Source organism: Aulonocara stuartgranti (assembly GCF_965226115.1).
Source record: "Aulonocara stuartgranti genome assembly, chromosome: 12".
In the NCBI taxonomy this organism is placed as follows: Eukaryota; Metazoa; Chordata; class Actinopteri; order Cichliformes; family Cichlidae; genus Aulonocara; species Aulonocara stuartgranti.
This window is the reverse complement of record NC_138948.1, coordinates 7343613-7354880: the sequence shown is the minus strand read 5'-3', so window position 1 is coordinate 7354880 and position 11268 is coordinate 7343613.

The following is an 11268-nucleotide window of genomic DNA, read 5'->3' as shown; positions in this document are numbered from 1 at the left end:
GCACTGACTCTGAATCACTGTGGCAGATTCGGTTCCCTAGCATAAGTAAGTTATGCAGGGGTCAAAGGTTATTACCACCCACAGATAAACTTTGAGAATACATGGAAAGAAAGCTGGATTTGAAAGTTTCCCTGAAACAAGATGTCTATCTAAAAACACACTGACTCTCTCACTCCCCTGTCTGAAAACCACAAATTGCCCAAATAAAATGAAACTTTCACCAGTGTGTTTTCTTGTCTTTGTCTTCATTATAACCACCTCCTGTTTTATGTTAGTAATTGCTTTTGCCTGTGCATTTCCAATCCTTTAACTTTGTGTCTTTGTTCTCATATGCTCTGCCCTGATGATGTTCACCTGGTCCTCATTACCCTGCTCCCCCTGCTGTGTGTAAATTCTTTCTTCGTCACATCCATGTCAGTTGCATCATCTCCTCCCCAGCACCTTGCATCATCATCTGCTGCTCTGGTTATGATTTACTTTTACATTTTGATATATTTCCCTTTGGTTTATTTCTTTCTTTTTATTGCCGAATGAATTATTTCTTACCTGACTTAGTTTTTCCATACATGTTCTCGTTTGCTATGTATAACAGTTATTAGTTGTCAAGTGTTTTCATGCTGAAGCTAAAAAGCCAAAACAGCACACCAAAAAATCTTGTTTCCTTAATATGTTTCATATGCACTGGATATTTATATCACAAGTTATGGAACTACCATATTCATGAATTAATCATTCATAATTTATTTTAGATGGTGTTTACATTTGACAGCATAATGGCTCATTCACAGTGAGCAATGGGCAACAAAAGCACAGAGAACATTAGAATTATGACAGCCGCTGTCTTCACTCTTAAAAAAAATGTGGATTAAACATGAACTCTCATTTTGTTACTGAAGAGTGAGCTTCAGTCCAAAGCCTAAATCATAGAACTCAGTGACATGGCCATCAGCTCCTGGCTTGTTACAGTGCTGACCTCCACTTGCTGACCAATGAGTAACACCCGTCAAATCAATGCTGGTCTTAAGCGACCCACCTGAAGAGACATTGCTTCTGTACTACAGTGAGCCTGCAATGAAGGGTGGTGGTGATCAGGAGCTACAGGCGCAAGCTGACAGTACTGGATGAAATATAAAGTCCAAAGCTCCAGAGGGGGTCGAGGCTTAGTGAGGAGATTGCATTCTTCCATCTTTGTTTTCCCCTCAGGTTCCAGCATCTGTGATATTGACCCGCCACAGGCAGTGGAAGTAAGGAAATGGAGGGGAAGCACAAAAGCAGCGGCTTTGTTCTTCTTAAAGCGAAGATTCACGATTGCTATTGGTTTGCATCTGTATTCCAGTGTAATTCCTCAAAGGCACTTCCATTCAAGGACTCCTCTTTAAATCTCCATCATGTTTTTCTCTGCTTTGATGTTGATCTATGATGAGCTTTATGATCTCAGTGTTACACATATTCCGCTGTGTTCCTTTTTCTATTGCCTCTGATAGCAATAGGAGAGACAGGCAATCTAATGACTTTAATGCTGCAGATTCTGTAAATGCCAGAGGAGACCTGAACGGGGAGAATAGATGAATTCATAAAGTTTAAAGGCGACTGCACCTCACTCTGCGACAATGGCTCCCTGTAGAACATAGTATAGGAATAATATTGCACATCACGGTGAGCCTTGAATAATTGATAGTAACGTGGGGGGAAAAATAGAGGGGGGAAATGCATCAAAGGGGAGCAAAAATGCTACAAAAGGATTTTTTGGCACCCAAACATCATCATGTTACATCCCTGAGGGCCTTCATTCAGCTTCAAATCCAATTTCCCAGAAAGTCTTAAGCTTTATGGGGCAAATGATCCAGCTGAGGTATTACTGTACAGCAAGACAAGGAGAGGATGAAATGAAACATTATCACAAGGTTACAACACTGCTGGGCCCTCTAACAGGCGAGCAGCCGTGATGTTGGGCATCAATCTAAAATACTGTGCAGTTTTTACGATAAAGTGAATTATGATTTTGATAATGGCCGGAGCGACTCTCGAGCTGTCTTTGCCTCGAAGGCCGGTTTCGACTAGTGTTGAACCACAGAAGGTTGGCAGAGTTATGAATGTATCACAGCAGCGCTATTATTTTCTATTCACAGAGACCCTGGCCGAGGCAAGACTACGATAAAGATGCAGAAAAAAAAGCAGCGACACTGAAGACAAACAAGACAAGTTTTTCAATGAAGGTATCCCTAACTCTTAGCACTGCATTTATTTCATCAATACATCCTTTTTCTATGTATTTTTCTATACTTTGTGTTTGGTGATTACAGAATTATAGCAAAACTCAATTTTTTAGCAACTTCTATGTCAATACCAAACACACAATGAAAAGTCTGATGTACCTTATTTAACTGCAGTCTGTTGAACTTGGTAACATGTTTCTATGTTACCACAAACACAGGTGCTGCAGTCTATTTTTAGTCAGACCATCCTTTGGCTCTAAATACTTACTTACCACATGAGCATTAACCCACAACTAAAAATATTCCAGAACAAATACACTTTGACTCTTGTTTAAATAGCATTTTATTGTCATTGTCAGACAAAACCAAACAAGTCCTCAATGTTTAAAAGGAATCCTATTTCATTGTTATTCTCCCTCTCTCCCTCTCAGTTCTTTCTCTAAAATAACCCATTTTAGCTCTCTTCCTCCTTCCTTTAAGCCAGCTTTTTTCTAATTGGTTGTCAAGCATAAACCGAAGGCTGGAGAGACAGGTGGGCGGAGCTTTTGTTAGCTCAGCCAGACCCGGGTGCCTGGGATGACCATATAGGGATAACTGTTGTGATTGACATTATGCATAATTAAACAGAAAAAACTGTGAGAAACTTTCAGGCTGACCTTTTAAAGTGTGATTGTCTGATAATGTGATTGTTTGCTGATCCATGGATGGATACTAATGCTGAATAAAACAAATCCCTGCTACCCTAAACCTTTCTCTTTAAAGTGTAAGCTGTCACAGGTACTTATTCATACTGACCTAAGACATCCTGCAATCCCATATGGGTGTAATCTTCAGGTGTCCACATACTCTCGTCCACAGAGGTTTTAATTTCCTCTGTCTGCCACCCCAAAGTCTTCTGAGATCTGGAGAAACTCAGATCTCAGCAGGAGGTCAGAGTTGGCCCACAACTTATCTGTGAAAGTCCTCTACCTGCCAAGCTCTGCAAAGAGAGCGAAATCCTCTGCTGTGACAAGTGTGCGCACACAAACACACACGAGCACATGCACACACATGCATGTGCATGCACACACACACAGAAAAAGAAAACTTTCATGCATTAACTCGTGCATTCACTTTAACCCACAGTAAATAGTAAATACATAAACACTGAATCATGGTGTACTTATAAAACTAAAATTAATTCTTCCATTTACTGAATAAAAGCAAAACAACACCTCTCTATCTCTCTCTCTCACACACACACACACACACATATTCCCATTTACTCCTTAGGGGATGGCAGTGTATGGCAGTAAAGGACATTTGAAGAGCTGTTGCTGCTGTTGCTGAAGTGTTGTTCCTCCTTCCACTCTGATAATTAGGCTGATGGGAGTGTCACACACACTTAAGGCCCGGGTCTTCTTTGACAGGCAGGCAGGAGGGAGGGAGGGCATGGTGTTGGAGGGGAGGGAGAAATATGTCTGGCTCCTTTCTGTTGCTCATATGTCATCTTTAATTGTGAGATTGGTTGAGCTGAAGCTTTTCTTTGTATTCATATTGTGTGTCTGCATATTTCTACACACATGAAAATTAGGTCTCTCCAGGAGCTACACATTTAAGATTTAAGCTTCAGACTTTAAGGTAAACAGATTATTGTTTGAAGAGACAGCTTTTATTTTATGTCTCACCATCTCTAGACTTTTTTTGTTTGTTTTGTCTGCTTTACTTTTTCTTATAACTGTCCAAACACAGATGGCTGGATATCACACTGGGATCTTTCTAGCATGACAATAGTGAAGTCTGATTCAAAAACAGAACTCTGAAGCAGTTAGTCATCGCTGCTTAATGCCAGGTTTTGGTCAGTCCCTCAGAACGAAAACCAAGAGCCTCCATTGTGTGCTGACATTCAACAATAACAAGGGAAGAAAACAGACAGTAATGGCCTAATTTCTATTCTGAGAGTTGCTTCAATTTATAGAAATTTAATGCAGGCACTGAGATGGGTTGTTTTGAGTAATGGCTGTAGTTGCCATTGAGTCTAGCTACACTTTTTTGACACAGTTAACTGCCATTGATTGAAACCTTTTTCATGACCACTCTCATATGGAAAAATGGGATAAAAGACTAATCTAAAATAAAATAAAAAAGGATTCTGAATTTTGAGGCATAGTCAGGCACTTCACAATTTCACATCACAAATTGATCATAAAACAGACGAATAATGTGAATAATACATTTGAATGTAAAGGTGTTGAATAAAAAGGTTTTAACCCCACTTTGATATTGAAATCATGTTCAGGTTAGGATTAAGTAACATAAATGAAGTGTTAAATCTTTCATTGAGGAGAAGCTTTGTTGTCTTCTGTTGGTTGCTGCACGTTTGTGTGTGTGAATTTCTGAGTAAGGTTGGATTATGAATGATAAGACATGAGAAGATATAGACTAGATTACATGATCACATTGTAGGGTCTGCCCTGTGTGCTCGGGAAGGTGGCATTTAGAGGCTAGACTGTGTGTGCATTACATTTCTGAGTGTATGTGTTTATGTGGGCCTCTATAGCCTCACTTAAATAAATATGAGTATACAGCACTGTGCAAAAATCTTGAGCCACCCCTCATTTCTTTATATTGTGCTTACAAGGAGTCAGACTGTTTTGTAATTTTTCAAAGTGGTATTGCACACTAGTGCTTGAGGCTTTTTGAAGGTTTGAAGTTCTTCTTTGAACATTGGCTGCTTTTCCCTCTTTTATATACCATCCTTTGAGCCTGACCCTTTTAAGAGGAATTTGTTGTTTTTATGTGTTTATTAAGCTGCTTAGCACTGAATTTTTAATCATTCAAGTAGAAAAGAAGGCACCTAACTCAAGTGTTGAACCAGCATTGTCTGCACATAATAGACAAATTCATAAAGAACCCATTTGAAATTTTATCTTTGGGCATTTAGTTACTAGCAGCCTGTCACAATTTGTCACAATTTCTTTAGCTTCTACTGTTTACCAAAGCCTCACCAGAAATGGTCTCAGTGGAAGGGTGGCTTTCAAAAAGCTATTCTTAATTAAGGAAGGGAAACACGGAGCAAATGCTGAGGTGTGTCAATTTATAGAAGAACTGGACTGAAACTCATTAGCAACAGGTCTTATGCAGTTAAAGTCACATTTGAAATTTTAGCTAGTGGTGTTTGGCATCTTGTCAAAACTGATGGAATTAGGAATGCAGAAAATTACTGTGTGATCCACCATCTGGGATGCAGCTGGTTTGCACCAGCTTTATTTGCATGACCAAAATATACTTCCAATCCAGTAATGGAATGAAAAATGGTAAATGGCCTGTATTTTATATAGCGCTTTACTAGTCCCTAAGGACCCCAAAGCGCTTTACACATCCAGTCATCCACCCATTCACACACTGGTGATGGCAAGCTACATTGTAGCCACAGCCACCCTGGGGCGCACTGACAGAGGCGAGGCTGCCGGACACTGGCGCCACCGGGCCCTCTCACCACCACCAGTAGGAACCGGGTGAAGTGTCTTGCCCAAGGACACAATGACCAAGACTGTCCAAGCCGGGGCTCAAACCGGCAACCTTCCGATTACAAGGTGAACTCCCAACTCTTGAGCCACGATCGCCCAAAACACACAACACAACACCACCAGTCATGGATTGGCCTCCAGAGCTCAAGACATCAACATAGACTAGAATGGAGAAGAATAAATTAGAATAGAATTGAATAAAATAGTCCTTTATTGTCATCATGTTTGCTTGTTTCACTAAATCAAGAGTTTTGTACGTTAAAACTACATGTGCTACATGTGAGAAGGGGACCTTGCTCAAATGCTGAAACGCTAAGGCAGCGGTTGTGGTTCAAATCCATGTCTTCCCCCTGGTCTTTCTCCCAACTTTCACTATTAACCCCAGAGTGTGGCAGGTTATACACTTGCTTGACAAGTAAAAAGTCACTGGTTTGTTTCCAACTGGAGACAGAAATTTGCCTTTGCGATTGTGTCAGGAAGGACATCAGGAGTAAAACTGCCAAATCAAACATTCAGAGATACCGTGGCAACCCTTGTGACAAGTAAGCAACTAAAAGTAGACACAGACTTGTAAACCCCACCTCTACAGGCCATCTGTAACTTTCCTCAGGGTACACTAGCCTTAATTTGGAACCTAACCTTTATGTAATTTCTTTCTGTTGAACTGCACCAACACAGTTTCATGAATCTACCTTTGATGAGGTCATAGCATTTCCTACATGAAGCAAGGTTTGTGGCTTTTGTCAGCAACCAGGTCGCAATTTCTTTTTGGTGCCTTGGGAAATACAAAGCATGGAAATCTGGTTCCATACAAGAAAAGTGTTTGTTATAGTTAATATCTCCTGAATTTGGACACCTCACACCAAAAACTCTAGATAGGGAAATACACCAAATCCCTCATCATTAGTGTTTTTTGCTTAATTTTATGGTTTAATTTCGTTTTAGTTCACTATAACTAGGACCAGAGGTGTGCTATCACTGTAAGGCGATGAATGCAAAAATGCATCATTAATTTTTGTAACCAATGTTTAACCAATTAATTTTTAAAAATGTCGCAATTATGCAACAGTCACGATAACTCACATGAGCAAAATCGGAAAATAAAGACCTGCCCTGGGTGTATCCTGCCTCTTGCCCTATGTCAGCTGGGATAGGATCCAACCCTTAATCCTTTGCTCAACCGGATAAAAGGAACAAAATTCAAAGAAGGATAAAGACAGTAAATTAAATAAAAAGTAAAAAAAAATCACATTTATACTCCCCATCCAACACATGTACACGCACACTTGTGCACTGCTGAGTCAGAAATGGAAGTTTAAATAAGAGTTGGGTCTGTTTGCTAAACTCTTTAGCTGGGTGATCACAGGCTTTCTGTCAGGATTCAGCTCTGCTTTGCCCTGCACTGCTTTCCAAAGTGCACTTTTCAGGCTCCAGAGAAGAATATAATTAGTCATCTGATCTCCTCATCACCACCATCCCCACCCACTGCAGATTACAGGTTTCATATCATTACCCCCTGATGAAAGACTGTTCAGCTAGCCTTCGCTCCCTGAGTCATCCTCAGGTTGTTGTTTCTTCTGTTTTCCTCTCCATTACTCTCACACATTTTTCCTCTTTCCTCCCTTTCCCTCTCTCTCTGCTCTCACTCTAATCATAAAAGGAGTCCAAAAATCAAAAGGATTAATTCAGCGTCATTGGTTTAAAGCAATTAACTGCTGTTCCAGCTAATCCCCAGAGTTATGTCTCAAATCCAGAAATTGGCCACTGGAGATGTGCAGCTCTGCCCACACTACATTGTTTTGCCTGGTGAATGAAGTTGAAAGACAAGTTGTTTCCTTTTTCTTTTCTTTTTTTTTTACATATACTTTGTGACAAAATAAGTAGTTTTTCAAGCTCTTTGATGAAAAAGGAGGATTTGTAAAACTTGGAATAATTAGGAGGTTTATCTTTGCATTTCAATGCCTCCCCCAGTAACTTTTTTTCATTTATTTGTTTAATTTTTTTAGCTGTGCAGACTTAATCCATCACATTCATGTGGGGTAATTAAAATAAGAACTATTTGTTCAATCTAAAGCCAACCAGTTTGCAAAAATTACTGGCTATTACAATTTTAGCTGCAGGTTTTTATAGCTATTCCTCATGAGGAATTGTGCTGTACATTTTAATAAGAGCCAAATATCCCACATTTTCCACGCTGTGATTAATTTTGTCACAGCTCATACAGAAGTTGAATCATCCAGGCCGGTATTTAACATTTTAATGAGCGCTTTATACTCTGGGAGATTTATTGTAGCATCACTGCATATGGCATCTATGAATAAACTAGTGCTGGATGCTGATTCAAAGGGATTACATATTAGAGAAAAAGTTTTATTTTGACGGTGTAGTAACCAAATATGAACACCAGGGGGCGCTATGCGCTTGTGAATGAAAGCCACCTACAGCCACAGTAACGCCATTGCGATGACATGAATTGCACAGTCTGATTTAGCATAATCAGACATAAGTACATTTATGTTACTTAAATGTCTGCAAACAATTATATTTCAGATCTTGTTTTTCAGAATAGGCGTATAAATCAGGTCTGAAATGACTTGATGCAACCCTACTTGTTTTTGTGCAAACCCTTGTAAACACAAACAAGTACAACGTTAGAGCCAGGGAGAGTTACAGATCTAAAACAAAACACACTGATGTAATAGCTGACAAGAGATTGACACAAATAGGCACCTGGTGAAATAACTTTATTTTGTACATCAACACCAGCGAGTTGTAAAGAGGACAAAAGTCCAAGGCACAGTGGCCTGGGCAAGACACCCATGACTTTGTAATGAATGTGTGAAGTAAAGAAGTGCTGAGAAAACAAAGCTACAGTGGCAGCTCAGTATGTACTCTTCTCATGTGCTCCTAGGACAGGGGTGTCAAACTCAAATACACAGTGGGCCAAAATTCAAAACTGGAACAAAGTCGCAGGCTAACGTTAATATTTATTGAAAAAAAATCTTCCTCTAGATATAAGAGTGAATCTTTTCTTATGGACTCAAACAAGTTTTGCTGAAAAACTGAATATGGAACAAGCAAAGCTTAATACTAAACAATATATATATTAGCTGTATAATACCAGTAGGCCAGCTCTAATAGTAATTTGGTATGGCTTCGCGGGCCAAATGTAATTAGGCTGCGGGCCAAATTTGGCCCGCGGGCCAGAGTTTGACACCTATGTCCTAGGAGATATCCCTTCAGCTTGTGATTTTCTTTGTAATTCCCTTTAAAGGCTATGCTCTGACTCCTCAGAGGAGTGAATGCTCTTTTATAAAAGACTGTTTGATATGATGATAAATGGTTCCCAGAGATGTGGAGGGGACCTGAAAATAAGGCTATCAAAGATGGACTCCAATATAGACACAAAGCACTGCCTATAATAAGCCTATAATTTCAAAAAGAAAAAAAAAAACCCACCATAATGTTGAATATCATGGCAGTGTTGGGTTGAGATTGTGTTCCCTGCACCACCGTCCATCTACTCTAGAGCTGATTACTTTCTTGCCTTTAAGAGAGAGAGGCTTAAAATCCAGATATGTGATATGGGATCAGTTGATCATTCAGATCCGTTATCTATCCCACATAGCAAGCAGGTCTAGCCCAGATCTGGTATCAAGCCGGCACTGCTGGCTGACTTCTGGCATGATAAGATGTATGTCATCCAGATATGGGCCAGGCCTGGCATAGATGGCACTGTCTATGTGATGGCATGCCACATCTGGCTCGATTGTGGTTTGGTTCATGTGGCCCAGGCTTATAGAAAACAGGTCTGGCCCAGATCTGGCATCAAGCTGGCACTTCTGACTGACTGGTGTCATGGTAGAGTATATGTCAACCAGATGTGGGCCAGGTCTGGCAATGAAGACCCAAATGCCATGTTGCAATACTATACTGCTAAAACTTTTTAGCAGTATAGTAAACTTTTCAAATGCAGGTTTGACAGGTTTGTGAGTGTACACTTTATCCAAAACTTAGTGAGGATCTACTCATCTTTGCCAGTGGGTGGCTGTAGCTCAGGCAGTAGAGCAAAAAAGAAAAAAGAAAAAAAAGAAAAACGCTATATAAGAAGTCCATTCACTGCCTCAACAGAGTTTTGTCATGTTACTTTTGCACTATTATGCACATGTTGTTATTACATGGCTTAATTAAGGTACACATTAGGCTGTCATCTGGGGCCAGAGCTGAAACTGTTCTGGGCCAGAAATGACCACCAGTGTCTCTGCAACTGGCCTTGTGCTGGCCCATGTGTGGGCCACCGTTGGCCCACACATAAGCACATTGTGTGGGCCAGATCTGGGCCATACCGATTTTGCTATGTGGGATATAGTTGACAATTTGCATTACCAGAATTCCAGATGTTACTTCATGGAAACTGAACTTGAATATCCTGAATAACCCCTGGTGAAAAGGTGAATGGCAACTGAAATAGGAACCTATTTCAAAGAACAAAATTGGAGAAGTACCACCTCCCATGGTGTAAAATTATTGTCCAATCAGCTGAATTAATGATAGGGAAGAAAAAAAAGAAAAAAAGAAGAAGAAGAAACAAAAAAGGACTGATTAACACAAAACAACAGCAGTTAAAAAACTATAAAATAAGATCAACAAGATATACACAGAAGAAATAATTTCTGAAACAGGAAAAATGCAAAGTGATAAATAAAGCTGTGGAATTACTAGCATATAAATTGAGTCGACAACAAGCATACAATGTTACAATGTGATTGTCTTGAACCAGGATACGCCAATATTTAAAGTAGACGAGATCCAATAAAGTTCTGACATGCACTACAAAGATCTTTACTCACAGCTGCGATTAGATAAAGCCAAATTGAGTGGTACCTAAGCTATCTGAACCTACCTAGTATCAATAAGCCCAAAATAAAACTTTGAGTGTCCTTTGAGTGCCCGATTGCATAACCCTCTTCCCCCCATAGAGAGAGGCCGTAATCTCTATTACACCAAAAGAACATAAAGATAAACTGAAGTGTAAACAACATCAATCAGTAACCTACAGGATTTACCAAGGACAGACCTAAGTATGCACAGGAAGAGCACTGCACATTATCTGGCACATACAGCAAAATAAGACAAAACCTATACTAATGGGACAGAAGAGAGGGTCTTTGACTCAGTTAAGTGATCCTTCTGTTACAGAGTACCACTTAAAATGGATTTCATAAGATGTTCATTAAAAACCAGCAGCAAGAATTAAAATTGATGGTAGCCTCTCAAAATCTTGTTTAGTGCAAGCAAGGCTTCCCTTGTCTCCCATATCTGTTTATTCTGTTTACAGGTCTCTTTCGCCAATTCATAATAGAGAATGGTGAGATTAAGGGTATAAGATTATTGACAGGGTAGCATAAATTATCATTATTTGCAGATGATGCATTAATCTTTATGACTCATTGATTAACAGCTGAAGAGTAAATGAAATCCTAAAGACGAGGCTGGGAAAAGGGGGGAAATTACGTATTTGTAGAATGCACTCCACACACAAT